Consider the following 18,760-nt stretch of genomic DNA (forward strand, 5'->3'; position numbering starts at 1 on the left):
ACCACCACCTTCTCAAGGGCAACTAGGAATGGTCAATAAATGCTGGCCTTGCCAGTGACACCCACATCCCATGAATGAATATAAAAAAAAAAAAAATGGCACAACATGGGAGAGAGCGTGCTTCAAGGTTCTCCAATGTTGCACTGGAGGCCTTGGTGGAGGAGGTAAAAAGGAAGAGAGATGTGCTGGATCCACAGGAGGCCCTCCAGACACATGCTCAGAAGGCAGTGGGAGCAGATAGCCGTGGAGGTCAATGTCAGAAGTCAAGCCCTGAGGACCTGGATGCAGTCCCACAAAAAGTTTAATGACCTCACACGTATGGTCAAGGTCAGTGAATGCATCTTCAAATTCCATATCCCACCAATTGCACCACTAGCCTCAGCAACTGCTCAATGCACCACACTCCCCATCACTCACCTACCAACAATCTCTATCAATCAGGAATCCTACGTAACATTCATAGCTTCACCTGAACCTCACACACATAGCACTACTGCAAGTCTCACACCCACACCTCACATCTTGCACACACTGCCAGCTATTCAACCATGACAGCCACATCACCCAAACAAATTGCACCACACTCACGGATACACTATCTTCTCCCTTGCAAGGCAAGGTAATGCACAACCAGAGGCAGCAAGAGCTAACCGGCAGGGGACAGGTGCACCTGCACGTCCTTACCCACATGGAGGAGACAGTGCACACCATCATTGGATTGGCCACGGCTGAGGCCGTGGCCAGCGATGGGGCTAAAACCATAGAAGATGACAGTATCCTCCTTCTCACATCCCACTTTCCCCTTATCCCACCATCTCTCCTGATCTGCAAGCTACACATGGTGTAAGCATGCTCCACCAGTCCCCCTCCCCCCCCCAACAACCACCACCACCACTCCCCTCACCACAACCTTACACTTGTGCCTTTTTCCTTTCAGATACCCAAGAATTGCAACCTGGTTAGGTAGTGGTGGAAGAGCAACAAGACAGTGATGATGAAGAAACACCATCACTCGATTTCACACTCGCAGCCATCAGCTCAGATACTGACACTGTGCGTAATTTGGAGGATAGCATAGACGCGGGATCTGCACGTAGTGAGACACCGGGCACGAGTGGCCTGCAGCCAGGGCATGGGGCAAGAATAGCACAGGTGCCAGCTCGCCGGAAGGCGAGGTCGCACATGAGTTCTGCTGCAGAAGACTCAAGAGCACTTCGATGGGGCGGTCAACAGAAGAAGGCTGATGGGTATACACAATGAAATGCTTGGTGCATTGTGAAGCCTGCCAGAAAGCCTGCATTCAATGTCAAGGAGCATGAAGGAGTCCAGCACTAACTTGGCACAGAGGCTTGGAGCCCATCCTTTCCAGCATGGAAGTGGTGGCCAACTCCATTAGCGCACTTGTGGACCCAACCGTGATGCAGCGTCTGATTGCCATTGTCTCAGCTTCCATTGCAGCACAAGCAGCAGCCACTCAATGTCTGAGTGCTGCAGTGGAAGCTCAGGCTGCTGTCAAAGCCAACATGCAAGCTCAGGCTGCTGCCATCATGGCTGTGGATTATATTGTGCAAAGGGGCTTTCAGGGTATCACAGCAGTCCAGCAATCTGTCCTCCAACAGATTACTAGGATTGCTGAGGTGCCGCCCCGGGATAGAAGGACTGTGAATGCTGAGTCTTTGAGTATATTCAAGGCTGAGATAGATAGGTTTTTGGACTCATGGGGAATCAAGGGATATGGAGGTCAAGCGGGAAAGTGGAGTTGAGGTCGATGATCAGCCATGATCTTATTGAATGGCGGAGCAGGCTCGAGGGCATAAGGCCTACTCCTGCTCTTATTTCTTATGAACCTGCTGCCCTCTCTCAGGATGACAGCATTCACACTCCCACCCCTGTCACTCCACCAGTGCGTTTACTGTTGCTTGTCAGCCAGCCAGTCCAGACTGCTGCCGCCTATGCTGATCTGGTGCAGTCTGAAGCTGGGCCTTCTAGGCCCAGAGCTGCTCGAGGTCATCCTCCAAGGTCATCTGCAGTCTCCCCCACTGAAAGTCATCAGCCTTCCACCAGCCATGCTGCAGCCACTGGGGTAGAAGTACCAGGACAGGCAAAGGCACGTGGAAGACAGGCACTAAGGGAATGCACAAGGATGATTAGTTTACGTTTGTATACAATATGGCATGATTTCATTTATAAATTTGGTTTGGAATGTTTATTTAGTGTTGGGTTTTAATTTTGCATTGTGGCCAAGTGGACGCCATGATGGTCAGTGACAGAGGGAAGGTAAGGTGTGGGACAGTTGGTGAATGAGGAATTGAGGCTGCGTTTACTAGTATCGCACTTGGATGAGCTCTTCCCAGGCAGAAAGAGGCTGTCTAGGTTGCCTCCTCCCTTCCTCTTCCTCCTGTTCCTCAGCTGCTCGTTGTATAGCTGGTGGCAAGGGCTGTGCCCTCATGAATGTGAGGTTGTGCAGCATGCAGCAGACCACCACAAACCTTGAAACCTGCTCTGCTGCATACTCCAAGGCTCCTCCAGAGCGGTCCAGGCAGTGGAAGCGTTGCTTCAGCACGCCAATGGTCTGCTCGATCACATTTTGTGAGGCAGCATGGCTTTCATTGTATGCATGCTGCCCATGTGTGCGTGGGTTGTGCACCGGAGTCATGAGCCATGATAGCTCAAATGCAGAAGGCACAGCGGACTACCGCAGAATGACTGTCGCCAGGATACCGGGCATTGACCTGCATGATTCGCTGCCTGTGGTCGCACACCAGCTGGACGTTGAGGGAGTAGAATCCCTTTTGTTTGCAGTAGATGGCAGAATTGACTTGTGATGCCCACAAAGCGATGTGCGTGCAATCAATGGCACCCTGCACCAAGGGGAAGCTTGCAATCCTAGCGAAGCCGCATGCTCGCTCCGCTTGTTGCTATCTGCTAAGAGAGAATGAAGTGTACTCAGCTCTCTTTGAATACAGAGCCTCAGTGACCTCCCTTATGCAACAGTGACGGCAAACTGCGAGATGTTGTGTATCTCTCCAGCTCCAGCCTGGAAGGAGCCAGACACATTAAAGTTCATGGCCACAGTCACTTTCACAGCAATGTGGTCCTCACCCTGCTCTGAGGTTGCAGTTGTGGCTGCAGCAGGTGGCAGATCTCAGTGAGGATGTCCTTACTGGTGCGCAGACATCTCACACATTGTTACTCGCTGAGGTTCAGGTAGGAGAACTGCTCCCTGAACACACTGGGTGGCTATGGCCTCCTGCAGACAGCCCTTCTTCCCTTCCTCCTCCTCCCTCTTCCAGCAGTTTGTCCTGCTTTCCGTGGTCTCTGTTCATTCTCCAAGTCATGCTGTATTCCAAGGGGAATTCCTACTAGTGCACCCGTGTCTGGGAGCAACTGGTTTGTGCAGAAGCCTTGAAGAAAAGACGAAGTACTTCAGCACCTCCCAAACCACTCCATGTAGACGTTAGCAACTTTAAAGAACTCTAGAAAGCACCAAGCACTTGTATAATCATAGCAACATCCAATAGAAATCAATCAGCAACTAATCTGAAATTTGGTGATGATCCCTTTAAATAGCGCTGGTGGGGGGAGGGGGGCGCAATGTTCCCTCTATAATGTTTTTTGTACGCGGTACCTTTAAATTCGCTGCACAGCCGCGCACGCGCAGTATCTTACAGGAAACAGCTTGTGCGCAGCCTGCACGGTACCTTCCCGATTGCTGCGTGGCCGCGCACGTGCGAAGCTTAGATGGGAACATTGGCGGGGGCCCTTTCTGCTGCTGAATGTTTGTTCAGCTGTGCGAGGTTAAGAGAGGGTGTTAGCTGGAGCGTTGAGCTCCAAAATGGCACCACTGGCATCAAATCAGCGTTGCATACTGATTGACGTCATGATCTGCCTACTCTGCATAATTCCAGAGGACGGTCACCTCACACGTGCTAACGGCCTCACCAATATGGCATCCAGTGCGACTCACACCAGATGTATGCATGCGTGCATGCTGCGGATGCCATTTTGGACCTCGTAAGGCACTCGTAGCACCCATTTCCGAATTTTGCACCGAGTGTGTTCTCTGCTTTATGAAGACTTGTAGGGCATGTCGAAGTGTGAGATTTTCCCCAGCTCTCAGTGCTGCGCCACTCGGCACTGGTAGATGGAGAGTAGCCCATTAAAAGCTGTGTGTGGTATTGTATAGAGAGTTAATTTCCTGCACAGCATCATACATTTTATGATAAACAATTTGGTTCATATGACCTAGATCTGGAGAAAGGAATAAAAACCCTTCAGGCAGTTCCATTCCCTCTGGTAAAGTACTGCTGTCATAGCACATTCTCAAATCTGTATAAAATAAAGGCATACGGCTGTGTTAAAATAGAGTGCAAAGGAAGTTTATGTGAATGTGTTAATCACTGCAATGCCAGAGGAAATTAAACCCACCTGCAAATTCTGTTACATGTAATAAAGTTCATTCCAGAATAACATAGGATTTAACAAAATTTTAATTTAGTTGGGAATTATCAACAGCACAAACTTTGTTAATATGCATTTAATCATTCAGCACAATCCTTTAGATCCACACTGACAAAGATATCTACCAGTAACAAAAGTGCTGATTTATATAGATACCTGTTTTCCCATACACTGTGCAGTACAGTACTACAGCATTATATAGTGTCGTATTGCACAGTACAGTATGGACAGATATTGTAGCCACCTGTCCAAATCAGAAAAAAATGTTGGTAATAAAATTGAAAAGGTTCCTCTTAGAACAATGAATCAGTTTGTGTTTTAGCTCCTTGTATATGTTTATATAAATATATTTGTACCACATACAGTGAGCCAGTCACTTTGCATTCATTATCTCTCATTCAGTAGACTTAAGATCAGTCATAAAAGCAAAACGGCTCACGTAGATTTAATTCTCAACAGTTTTTTCAATATTCAATTAGATACACATCAACCATTTGTAAAATCTTGTTGACAAAATTAACAATTGCATCCAATCTGCAAAAGGAAATGTCTAACAATATAAATTTTCAACAGCTTTGTATTAATTACGGAATACTTGAATTCTAAAGGAGTTATATACAATAAATGCCTTTGGATTGAAGGAGTCATTGGAATGAGTGCTTTTAAGGATGTGATTTTGCGAGTGTCAGTGTAGGGCCTTGCCCACCAACAGTGCATATCAGAAACCCGCTCACAGGCTGTCCATGGTCCAGTCATAAAATCTCAGGGACTGTGCGTCTGAACTTCTCTCATTGACTGCTGGTGGGCAAAGCTGGACTTCAGCAGCACAGACTCGTAAAATGGCCCCTTTGTCCTTTCCATTTTAAGCGAGTTAATAAATCATGATTCAGTAAACTGAAAAAGAAATTGCCTCTCAGTACTATAATGAGAACTGGATTACTGTTTGCAGAATACCAGGGAAAGGCCAGGTCAATGAAACCTTTTTAAAAATAATTATTGTAGTTTTAATGCTGATTGTACAGGCAGGATCTGAACAGCAAATAGTTACTTTCCAATGATTTGAATTATGGGATATGTCACCCCTTTAAGAGATTTGGCTATATATAAAAAAATTAGATAATACAGCACACTGTGTAAAAACAAACTAAAAGCAGTGATTGACAGATGTGAATAGTTGCACAAAATTTACTAGAACAATTAAGTGAAGATTTTTTTTAGCAGTGTTCTGCTAGATAGCGGCCACTGCACACTACAAGAGCACTGACGACAAAGAGCAGGTATTGGGGAAAAGCAACGCTGTCTCTTTTTCAAGAGTGAACCGTTACATCTTACTTCTTTCCTTTCTAAAGCAATTCCAAAACACCACAAAAAGGGTGGACAGCTTTAAGTTCCTCGGAGTCCACATCATGGAAGACCTCTCCTGGTCCCTCAATACCTCCTCTCTGGTGAAGAAGGCCCAGCAGCGCCTATATTTCCTAAGGAGGCTGAAGGGATGTAACCTGTCACCCTGATCCTCTCTAACTTTTACCGCTGCACAATAGAGAGCATCCTGACAAACTGTATCACAGTATGGTATGGCAGCTGTAGCTACTATGACTGGAAAGCCCTGCAGCGGGTAGTCAAAACTGCCCAACGCATTACCGGCACCCGGCTACTGACCATAGAGCACATATACCAGAAACGCTGTTTACGGAGGTCACGGTCCATCATCAAAGTCCCTACCCACCCCAGCCACAGTCTGTTTGCCCTCCTGCCATCTGGGAGATGCTACAGATGCATTCGCACCCGTATGACCAGATTTAGGAACAGCTTCTTTCCCAGGGCTGTCATCCTACTGAACTCCACAAATAAACTCTAAAGCCTGCACATCTGCCAATGCACTTTATTATGGTTATGTTTATGTTAATGTATTACAAGCCAAATGTATGTTGAATGTTTAAATGTCTTAATCTAAATGTACACTCTCGGGAGCCACAAGCCTACATTTCGTTGTACTGCACTTGTGCACTAACAATGACAATAAAAGTTGATTTGATTTGATTAGGCCAATTTTCTTACGCACTCGCAGCACGGAGCCTCACCCACTGATTTCCCAGCATGCACCTTAAGGGCAAGGCTCCATGCTGGGCACCCGCATTCAGAAAATAGGCTCACATATCTGTTGCCATGTACAAACCGCCAATATATTCCTATTTGCCTCATTGCTTTTCTGTTATTTACTAAGATTTTAACTCGGAGGTTTCCCCAGGGAAATCGCTCTGTTGAGTTGATTTCCCTTCCAGCAGAGGTAGCAGAGGCTTTTTTTTATTTGTTTGTGGGCTGTGCGCATCGTTGGCAAGGCCAGCATTTTATTACCCATCCCTAATTGCCCTTGAGAAGGTGGTGGTGAGCCGCCTTCTTGAACCGCTACAGTCGGTGTGGTGAAGGTACTCCCACAGTGCTGTTAGGTAGGGAGTTCCAGGATTTTGACCTAGTGACGATGAAGGATCGGCGATATACTTCTAAGTCAGGATGGTGTGTGACTTGGAGGGGAACTTTTAACCTAACTTAAATCCTACCGATCTATTTCCTGCCTAGAATGAGCATGAGGGGGCAAGGAGGGCTGTTGGCAGGCAAGCAGCAGGCCACCCACTGGCTTCCAGGTAAGTGGGGTTTTGGAATGGTCTCACAAGAGGGATGGGGGGGAGGGGCTGGGGGGAGGGGGGGAGTCCGGGACAGTGGATGCAGGGCACTCCTGCTCCTCCTGGCCCCACAAAGGAAAGTTTTAGACTTACCTGCAGGATTTCTTCTGTTTTCAGAAAGGCGCAGACCTGTTTCTACCATGCAACGAAGCCAGGGCAGCTCAACTGCTCAGACTCCGGTTAAAACTGCATCACGGTTCTATTGGCATAATAGGAACTCAATTTGCATAAATTTATGAGGCCCTTGCCCGATTTAGGCGGGCGCTTAATCTGGCCTGCACTACCCTTCAGGTTTCCCACATTACAGCATTGACTCCACTTCAAAAGTACTTCATTGTCTGTAAAGTGCTTTGGGACGTCCGGTGGTCGTGAAAGGCGCTATATAAATGCAAGTCTTTCTTTCTTTTTAATATCAGAAATGGTCGGGATCTGAGTGGGTGAGTAACCTGTTCATTTTTATCTGCGCACCAGCCTGGTTTCTGCCAGGTGGGTAGGATCAAAATTGACCCCTTTTTAAATGATACAGCATCACAAAAATGGCATTTTGTTTTTCCTGACAGGTTATGAATCAATATTGTGCCTCTTCCAGAATGTAACATACACGTTTGATCAGCTCATCTTCGCTCTAGTTTTTAAAATAGTGTAGGAGCTTTACATTGGCCCTGAATTTGCGGTTGGAGGCTTCCTGGGAGGAATTGCCCCCGATTCGCAAATAAAATGCCCGTGTACCTGGTGGTCCGGGAGGTATGGAGACTCACGCTCCTGGGACTCTATGTGTAGACATGCGTAGAGGCCCACGTATCTCAGGGGCGCAGGCAGTTCACAAGCACCCCTGGGATCGTGTGGGCCAGCCCAACCAATGAAATAAGGGGCTCCCCATTCATGCTTATGGGGATAACGGAATCCCCATAAGCATGAATGGGAATACCCCAAAAAATACATGTACACATCAAATAAATAAAATTACATATTTAAAATTAATTAAAATGCCATTTAATTAAATATTTAAAAAAACATAATTTTTGAAAAGTAAAGTTTAATGTTTTAAAGGGGCTAAAAATAACCTTACCTTATTGTTACCAGGTGTAAGAATTTCACAGGCATTCGCTGGCCAGAAGTTGGGCAAATAGCTCAACTCTCCATCCACAGATGGCCTTTTCCCGGGGATGCGTTGGATCTATCAAGACAATTCTTGACAGATCGCAAGTTCCGGGTTTTCGCACATGCGCTTCACACGCGAAAGCCCGGTACTTGCGTTGTCCTTATGGGTGCGTATGCACCACTTTACGTGCCCGTAGGGGCCATAAATTATGGGCCTTTTTTTTGTTTTTACGCCCAAGCTGAGATGAGTCAATCTTGGAGAAGGGAAATGTTTTGTATGTTCAGCACTCAGTGTTAGTATTAAGCACTTCTCGATCAGGTTAGCACAGCCTAGAAGCAGAATAGAGACTTTGCTTTGTTTGTATCCTAACCCCAACATCATTAGAGCATCCATATCACACTTTTGTGATATTACCATTCCTATCTGTACCAGTGTGATATCTCCCAATCTCCACCAGTGTGATATCTCCCAATCTCCCCCAGTGTGATATCTCCCAATCTCCACCAGTGTGAATTCTCCCAATCTCCCCCAGTGTGATATCTCCCAATCTCCACCAGTGTGATATCTCCCAATCTCCACCAGTGTGAAATCTCCCAATCTCCACCAGTGTGATATCTCCCAATCTCCACCCATGTGATATCTCCCAATCTCCACCCATGTGATATCTCCACCAGTGTGATATCTCCCAATCTCCACCAGTGTGATATCTCTGTTCTCCACCAGTGTGATATCTCCCCCAGTGTGATATCTCCCAATCTCCCCCAGTGTGATATCTCCCAATCTCCACCAGTGCGATATCTCTGTTCTCCACCAGTGTGATGTCTCCCAATCTCCACCAGTGTGATATCTCCCAATCTCCACACGTGTGATATCTCCCAATCTCCACCAGTGTGATATCTCCCAATCTCTACCAGTGTGATATCTCTGTTCTCCACCAGTGTGATATCTCTGTTCTCCACCAGTGTGATATCTCTGTTCTCCACTAGTGTGATATCTCCCAATCTCCACCAGTGTGATATCTCTGTTCTCCACCAGTGTGATATCTCTGTTCTACACCAGTGTGATATCTCTATGAATATATCTCCCATTCTCCACCAGTGTGATATCTCTGTTCTCCATAGTGTGATATCTCCCAATCTCCACCAGTGTGATATCTCTACCAATATGACATCTCCCATTCTCCACCAGTGTGATATCTCTGTTCTCCACCAGTGTGATATCTCCCAATCTCCACCCGTGTGATATCTCCCAATCTCCACCAGTGTGATATCTCTGTTCTCCACCAGTGCGATATCTCCATTTTCCACACCAGCTATGCTAATTTCCTCTTACAGTAAGAGTATATGTCAAATGATGGATAGTTCGGTGTTATGATCTTATGGCCACTTGAAACTCAGGTGAGACTGTCTAAAGTCATTTTACACAGGGAGCATTACATCCAACCATAGAAGAGACCTTCATACAGTTTGTTCTGGCTGTAACCCCTAAATCTCAAAAGTGAAATATAGTGCCCTAAACCAAAGTGGCTCTTTATATTTCTTCAAAGGTTCTAACTTCCTTCCACCAAAGTCTCCTCATTAAAAAGCAACAAAATAACTGGTTTGACATCGAGGAAATTTATGATGAATTTTGATATTTGATAAGTTACATAATGGAGGTGAGGTATGTTATCTCTCACAATATTCAATAGTTTGTTCACTTCAAAAAATATTGATTTGTTATTACACATCAGGAAGATAAATATATTATTGCTTTTATCAATAATACCATGGTGTAATACTACTTGCTAATTGTTTTAGTGCACTAATGGTTTCGTTAGAGATGCTGGAGTATAACACAGTTCTTATTGACATTATTGATTCTGTGTCCATAAAACCTCTTTTGTAAATAATTTATAACCAGATTGTAATCATAGAATCATACAGTGCAGAAGAAGGCCATTCGGCCCATCGTGTCTGTGCTTTGAAAGAGCAGTCCAATTAGTCCCACTCCCCTGCTCTTTCCCCATAGCCCTGTAATTTTCCCCCCTTCAAGTATTTATCCAATTCCCCTTTGAGAGTTACTATTGAATCTACTTTCACCAACCTTTCAGGCAGTGCATTCCAGATCACAACAACTCGCTGTGTAAAAAAAATCTCATCTCTGTTTGTTCCTTTGCCAATTACCTTAAATCCGTGTCCTCTGGTTACCGACGCTCCTGCCACTGATGCAGTTTCTCCTTATTTACTCTATCAAAACCCCTCATAATTTTGAACACCTCTATTAAATCTCCCCTTAACCTTCTGTGCTCTAAGGAGAACATTCCCAGCTTCTCTAATCTCTCCAGATAGTACATAAAATGTACTCTACATAGACTTTCCTTATATTAACTGTACATTAGTTCTTTGTAGTATCTCAGAGCACTATAAAAACCTGCAATCAGCTGTTAGTCCACTTCACAATCCCACAGAAGTGAAGGGAGCGTTCATTGACAGCTACTGGCATGAATGACGTCCACTCATTCTGAACCCAACCCAGCTTTCACACAAAGAACCATAGTCATCGGTCGTAAAATTATCAATCTTAATGACAAGTTTTAAAAATGCACAATCTGTATTGTGCATAATAACAAATGCAAAGAAGGGTTTAACTACATAATCCATTCTCTGGGTTCAAAGCATGATACACCACTCACATCAGTGTCATAATTTGTATCTACAATACAAGTTTACCATTGGTGAGAAGTGATTTCAGCTTTTCTTCAATGTTAAATTTATGTAATGCAAATTGGGTGAGACCGAAATTGGCTCCGAAACAAGTCATAGTGAGACTCCCCCCTCAAAAGGAGTCTGATTGCTTTGCTCCAGTATTAGGCCTGGGCTCTGAATGTGGATTCAGGCTTCATTTATGCTATAACTGCAGTGCTGGTGCGACAAAACCACTTCAACCCATCACTACCCTGGCAGTGTACGTGCATCTGAAGTTAATAGACCAAAGTTGCTATATAAATTTTTGAACTAACGAGACAATGCCCTGAAGAGAGGTTGACCCTGGGACTTTTCTCTTGTAAAGAGAAGGCCGTGGTATGATTTGACAGAAGTTTTTAAAATTGTGCAGGTTTTGGAGAATGTCAATTCAGATAAATTTTTCTGCCGTGTAGAAGAAGGGATCATCATTTCAATTTAAGAGCAACAAAAAAGCAAAATTTGGGCAAAGATTTTTCATAAATGGTTAATAAACATGTGGAACATACAGCCAACAAGGATGGAACAAGAAACTATGACAAGGTTCAGAAAAGGACAGGACAAGTTCCTCCCAGCAAATAGGATCCAGGTTATCAGATTTATAAATGCATCTTGTGGGAAGGTGAGTGGGTAGGATACAATGGGCCAATGATCTACTTCTATCTGAAATATGTTAGGGTCGAACAGAAACATTTTAGAATAAATAGTCGCGGTGAACAAGACACAATACAATTATTCTGAAACTTCTCAATAACACTAGTTGCCTATCACGAGAGTGGGCATGGGATCTGGTGCCAGTGTGTTACTATGTGAACATGGATTTAAACTTTCTATATGGTTTGTGAGATTTAATGGTATGCACCTGTACGGCACACAAAAACAGAAAGCTTGGACAGTCCTGTGCTACATCGAACAGAAACGTTTTAGAATAGTCACAGTGAACAAGACACAATACAATTATTTTGAAACTTCTCAATCACATAACATTACATTCATCTACATATTATACACCACAAAAAAAATCAAATCAGAATTTGTTGTGATTTGTTGAAACAAACTGTAAAAATATTTTTGTGCTTTAACTTATTTTGTTGGAATCCATAGTGATGGGTGTCAGATCTCGGTTGTACGCATCCTGCAGTCTGAATGGGCGCAAGAAAAGGAGGATCATTTTTGCATGAGTTCCAATCCCAGAAGGCACGATTCTGGTAAGTGAGGTCACTTAAAGCAGCAGTTGTGATGTATGTTTTCTTGAAGCTGTTGATGAATCAGATGTCAGTCGAGTGTCAGCATGTGCAAAGTAGGCTTGGCTACTGAAAAACAGGGAGAGAGAGAGGGAGAGATATTAAGACTTATAGTTTGGATAATGTTATTGCATTAAAGCTCTGTTCCAGCATGAGTTCTTACTGGAGCAGGTTAGAGCTCAAACTGGTTCCCCTGTGTAAAAATAGATAGCTTTCATTATGGGATTTTATTTTTATTTGTCTTTTTAAACCGTAGTGTATGTAACCTGTACCACCTTAAGAGGATACCTTAAGGTGATGGACTACTTTTTGATGGCTCCTGTACATTGTAGTACCGGTGGTGACCACACCGGTATATAAACCCTGCAGAGCAAAGTGTATCCCAGTTCAGCCCTGACCCTCAATCACTAAAGACCTGTTTACTTACTTCTGTAGTCTGTGTCCTGTTATTCAGTATAACTGCAATTGAAACCACAGACTCAACAGTGGCGACGAGTCTGATCTTACCTTGCGGCAGTTTTGCATCAAAGGAAGCTTCGTCCTCAGGAACGGGCGTCGAAAAAGGGCATCCGCCCTCAACATCCTGCATCGCACGGGAGGCCATCGGAAACCCGGGTTGGTTTGTTGACCACAAAGTCAAGCATCAGTGAGCATCCCTTCTACAACAGCGGCGGGTAAGCCCAATCGAGCGGCACGGGGGGGAAGTCGGCCGAGTTGTCAGGAGAGAAGGGGAGGGAAAACGACAAAAAGGGCGGAGAACACGACCGCAGCCGGTGTCAGGGGCCGGACTGCAATCAGGCAGAGACGCGCAGCAGCCAGAAAAGCGTTTATGGCCACAGGGACCGCGGGAGCGGCGGGGGAACAAGAGCAGCAATGCAGGGGAAAATAAAGGACCGCTGGGAGGCGTGGACGGCAACAGCACGGGAATCGCCATTTTGAGTCGGCGGGGGAAGAAGACAAGCACGGGAAAAGCTGCCAAGCACGGGAAAAGCCGCCATTTTGAAAAAAATATATAATAATAATAATAATATCCGAAGGGAAAGGAGAAACTCAGCAAGGATGCCAAAAACGGGTAACATCACTGCTTTTGATAACGATGTGGAAGATTGGGCCACTTATGTGGAACGCATCGAAGTTTACTGTACAACGAATGAGGTACCAGAGGATAAGAAAGCACTAACCCTATTAAACTCAATGGGTGTGAAGACGTATGGGTTATTAAGGAACCTTGTAACACCAGACAAACCGGTAGGGAAGAGTTTCGCGGATATTGTTACTATCCTGCAGGAGCATTTAAACCCCACGCCGCTGCTGATAGCGGAATGATTTAAATTCTACAAAAGAATTCAACTTAAAGAAGAAAGCAACGCTGAATTCCTAACAGAACTGCGCAAGTTATCAAAGTACTGCCAGTTCGGAACAGGACTAGCAGACTCACTGAGAGATAAGTTTGTGTGTGGGCTCCTAAGGGAAGGAACCCAGAAGCGACTGCTGGAGGAAAAGGATCTTACGCTGGACAAAGCTTTCAGCATTGCAGCATCCCACGAGGCAGCAGCACGAGGCGCTGCAGAGATACAGCAAAGGCCATTGGAATTCAGCACCAATGAAATGGCATTGGGCACAGTAAAGTGCTATCGTTGTGGAAGGACAACGCATGACCAGAACCAGTGCTGGTTCAAAGATAAAGAATGCAGGAAATGTGGCAAACTTGGTCACATAGCGAGAGTATGCCGGTCAGGAAAGAAGACCAGCAGCAAAAAGTCACCGCAGGAGAAGTACAAAAAAGTACACAAGGTGACAGAGAACAGTTCGGATGAACAGAAGACGGATTCAGACTCCAGCAGTAAGCAACTGGGTTGTCGGAAAATACATAATGTGGGTAACACAGCAGACCACCAAACTATCTGGGTCACGCTTCGGATAGCAGGAGTCCAAGTGAAGATGGAATTGGACACTGGGTCGGCATTAACGGTCATGAATAAGCAAGATTACAAAAGGTTATTCTCGCACATTCCCCTGAGGGATACGGAGATTGTATTGAAAACATACACGGGGCAAAGAGTATACCCCAAAGGAAAGATAAAAGTAAACGTGGTCTACAATGGTAAAGAATTTCAGAAAATGGACTTGTATGTGTTACCTGATGGAGGTCCGCCACTACTGGGACGGGAATGGATCCGGAGAATAAATGTGGACTGGCATTCCATACAAGCACTGACTGTAGATGCCTGTAAGGAGGACGACGTCAAACCTAAACGACTGTCCAAAATCTTAGACGATGCTAAGGAGGTGTTCCAACAGGGACTTGGAACACTGAAAGGAATTACGGCAACCATCAAGGTTGAAGAACATGCAAACCCAAAATTTTTCAAAGCCAGACCGGTGCCTTATGCGATACGACCTGCTGTGGAAGCAGAGCTGGAAGGGCTAGAACGTTCAGGGGTACTGTCCAAGGTGGACTGGAGCGAATGGGCTACACCCATTGTTCCTGTCATGAAGCGTTCGTTGAGCAACAAGCCGGGGGAACCTGGGAAGGTTCGCATCTGTGGCGATTTCAAGATCACTGTTAATCCGGTTCTTCACACGGTGCAATATCCGCTTCCGCGGATTGAAGATATCTTCGCTTCGCTGTCTGGCGGGAAACACTTCACTAAGATAGACCTGGCGCAGGCGTACCTACAGATGGAAGTTGATGAAGCGTCACGTCAGTATCTCACGATCAACACGCATAAGGGCTTATATCGGTATAATAGACTGGTTTTTGGAGTGGCATCGGCTCCAGTGATTTGGCAAAGGGCCATGGAGCAGGTATTGCAGGGAATTCCAGGCACACAATGCTACCTGGATGACATCCTGATTACAGGAGATAACGATAACGATCACCTCGCGAATTTGGAGCAGGTGCTCATCAGATTGAAAGAATATGGGCTCAGAGTTAATCGCCAGAAATGCGAGTTCTTTCAAAAGCGAATCTCATACTGCGGCCACATCATTGACCGGGAGGGGCTCCATAAGTCACCTGACAAGATCGAAGCTGTTGTAAAAGCTCCTGCACCGGAGAATGTATCCCAGTTGAGGTCGTTCCTCGGGTTGGTTAACTATTACCATAAGTTTCTTCCAAATTTATCCACAGTGTTACACCCGCTAAACACTCTTTTGCAAATGGGAATACCATGGAAGTGGAGCGATGATTGTAAGCGGGCTTTTCAAAAGAGCAAAGCACTGATCACCTCACTTTAACCCAACGCTGCCTATTCGCTTAGCTTGTGATGCTTCTCCATATGGTATCGGGGCAGTGCTCTCACATAAGTTTCCAGATGGCTCGGAAAGGCCAGTCGCTTTCACATCCAGATCATTGACCTCCGCTGAGCGCAACTATGCTCAGATAGATAGGGAGGCTCTCAGCCTCGTGTGGGGAGTTAAGAAATTTAACCATTACCTGCAAGGCCAAAAGTTTACGCTGCTGACTGATCACCAGCCGTTGGTTTCCATTTTCAACCCTAAGAAGGGTGTTCCGGTAATGACGGCGCAGAGGCTTCAGAGATGGTCCCTTTTCCTAGGGGCACATCAATATGATATTGAATTCGAAGGTACAAAACAACATGGTAATGCTGATGGGCTGTCGCGCCTGCCACTACCTACAGCGGAAGAGGCACCGGCAGTTGACCCTGTAGAGATATTTCACTCGACCATCATCGAATGCTTACCAGTCATCAATGCGGGTATTGAGAGAGAGACCCGAAATGACCCGACACTGTCTCGGGTCTACGACTTGACAGTGAAGGGATGGCCAGCACATGGCGAACCACTGTTACCAGCATTCTCAGCCAGACGAGAACAGCTGTCCGTATGTCAAGGAACATTGATGTATGGAACAAGGGTGATTATTCCTCCAAAATTAAGAGAGTTCTGAAAGAATTGCACGAAGGTCATCTGGGGGGAGTCAAGATGAAAAGCCTTGCTAGGGCTTATGTGTGGTGGCCAGGTATCGACAAACAAATAGAGGATCTGACTAAAAGCTGCTCAGGGTGCCAAAAAGTTCAAAATGCACCTCCAATTGCACCACTGCATCCGTGGGAATGGCCTTCAGCCCCATGGCAACGTGTGCATATCGACTTTGCAGGTCCATTCATGGATTCCATGTTTTTGATAGCAGTAGACGCACATTCTAAATGGCCAGAAGTGATTAAGATGTCGACCACTACCTCTGAGAAGACGATCGCAGTTCTAAGAACCATATTTGCAAGGAATGGGTTGCCGGAGCAAATATGTTCAGACAACGGACCACAGTTCGTGTCAGAAGAATTCCAGAAATTCATGAAAAAGAATGGGGTGAAACACTATACATCTGCCCCATATCATCTGGCTACAAATGGGTTGGCCAAGAGATTTGTTCAAACGTTCAAAAAGGCGATAAAGGCCATGAGTGAAGACCATATTCCACTACAACACAAGGTGGACAATTTCCTGATGGCGTATCGAAACACCACGCATTGTGACAAATCAAAGCCCTGCCATAATGTTCTATAACAGAAGGTTGCGGTCCCGGTTGGATTTGTTAAAACCCAATGTGCGAAGGGAAGTCGAAAACAAGCAATTCCAGCATGTAAATAACAAGGCCACTCGTAGTTTCGAAATAGGACAACCAGTGTTGGCCAGGGACTATAGGGATGATAAATGGCAACCTGGAACAATTCGTGCATGACAAGGACCCTTGATGTACACGGTAGACGTTGGAGAGAACGTAATACGACGTCATGCTGACCAACTTGTGGAATCGAGAACAAGGGTCGACCCCATGTCTACGGCAGAGACACCAGTTGAAGAACTTATTGAGCCTGTAGCATCTACCTCAGACTCGAACGTACCTGATGATGTTCAATCCATAGGAGATCAAGTGGATGAGTCACCCCAGCAACGAGAACCAGAGACCCCTGAAAGGCGTTATCCGGGCTGGATCAGGAGGCCTCCTCAGAGACTGAATCTTTGAACAGTTGTGTGTAAATTGTATATATGTTATCCATGTAATGTTTAATTTGGGGTGTACACTGTTAAGCTAAAAGGGGAGGAATTGTAGTGTATGTAACCTGTACCACCTTAAGAGGATACCTTAAGGTGATGGACTACTTTTTGATGGCTCCTGTACATTGTAGTACCGGTGGTGACCACACCGGTATATAAACCCTGCAGAGCAAAGTGTATCCCAGTTCAGCCTGACCCTCAATCACTAAAGACCTGTTTACTTACTTCTGTAGTCTGTGTCCTGTTATTCAGTATAACTGCAATTGAAACCACAGACTCAACAAAACCTGTGCCCGACCACACACTATTTTCCTACCATGAGAGTGGGCATGGGATCTGGTACCAGCTCTTTGCTAATGCCACTCTATAATTAACTTTAAAAGGTGCATTAAACTAACCTAGGAAGATTCACCTTTGAATTTTTCTTCCCTCGCTGAAAGGAACTGTGAAGCCTTTGCCTAGCACTGCTCCTTTATAGTCCTAATGGGATTGTGAATTGTGAGTGTGGGGTATCACAGTAGGAATCCCTGTCCATCCACTGTATGGTACACCAAATTACTTCATAAGTATGTCTGGAATAATATATTTGAATCTTGAATATTTAAATCACAATTTTTTTTTACAATAGTTTGATTCTGAAGAACTTCATAACAAGTTTATATCAAAAATAATCCTCTTCTAATATCTTTTTTATTATTACGATGAAAGAGCTAATTTTGTGAAACCCTGCTCCCAGCATGCAACCTCACCTGCCAGAAGCTCAGATCAGGAATTTGGGTGTTGCTCCCCACAATTTTGCATCTATAATATACTCATGAACACTTGATGCAGAAGAGGTTTTACTCCATGATAAAATGGGAAGAGTTGGTTCTGAGTCTATAATCTCTTTAGATAAGGTCATAACTAGTTTCCCAGGCTCAGACACATAAGCTTGGTTTTCCCTAGTTATCGGAGTAGATGGGCAGTAATAGCTGCCACTCCAACCCCAACGTGACCCTGTCCCATTTTTCTGGGCTGAGGTTGGTTATGTATTCAGAGTAGGTTCCAGCACTAATGGCACTCCTCATTGAGAGTCTGCCTCTGAGTGGAAGGAAATCAAGCAGGGTTTCATTCACTAATGCTGATTAAAGGGGCAGGCAATAGTATGGTGATAATAGATGTTTGATTGTATGCTAGTTAGTGAGGTAATGTGATATTAATGCTGAGGTAATATTAATAGTGAGGTGAAAGTAATGCTAAGTTTTATTCATTGATGATGTAATATTAATAGTGAGGTAATATTAATAATTGGACAGGACAGCCAGAATCCAGAGAAAGGAGAACACAACTGATAGCCTAGTGGTTTCTATATATATATATAGATTCAATCACCAAAAAAGTCACTTCATATCTGCCTGTTCTCCCCCGACATCATCACTAAATCTCTCACTGTTAAAGACTTCTGCCAAGTTCTTTCATAAGTCAAAATTTTATGTTTCCCCTACCATCATCCCGACCCCAAATTCCTCCACGATGTCTACACTTAGT

At 45.0% G+C, this 18,760-nt stretch overlaps 1 long non-coding RNA gene across 3 annotated transcripts in view; it reads right to left on the minus strand.

Annotated features, from left to right (window-relative positions):
* Window positions 1-4,472: 4,472 nt before the first annotated feature.
* Window positions 4,473-18,760, minus strand: part of LOC147105612 (uncharacterized) — a 556,421-nt gene continuing 542,133 nt past the window's right edge. For all 3 annotated transcript variants that reach the window (XR_015081530.1, XR_015081529.1, XR_015081532.1), the window contains one exon: window positions 4,473-12,280. This is a non-coding gene — a long non-coding RNA (uncharacterized LOC147105612). The remainder of the gene's footprint in view (window positions 12,281-18,760) is intronic.

Source organism: Somniosus microcephalus, chromosome 17 (genome assembly GCF_052327205.1).
Source record: "Somniosus microcephalus isolate GS21.2 chromosome 17, FLI_Smic_1.0, whole genome shotgun sequence".
NCBI lineage: Eukaryota > Metazoa > Chordata > Chondrichthyes > Squaliformes > Somniosidae > Somniosus > Somniosus microcephalus.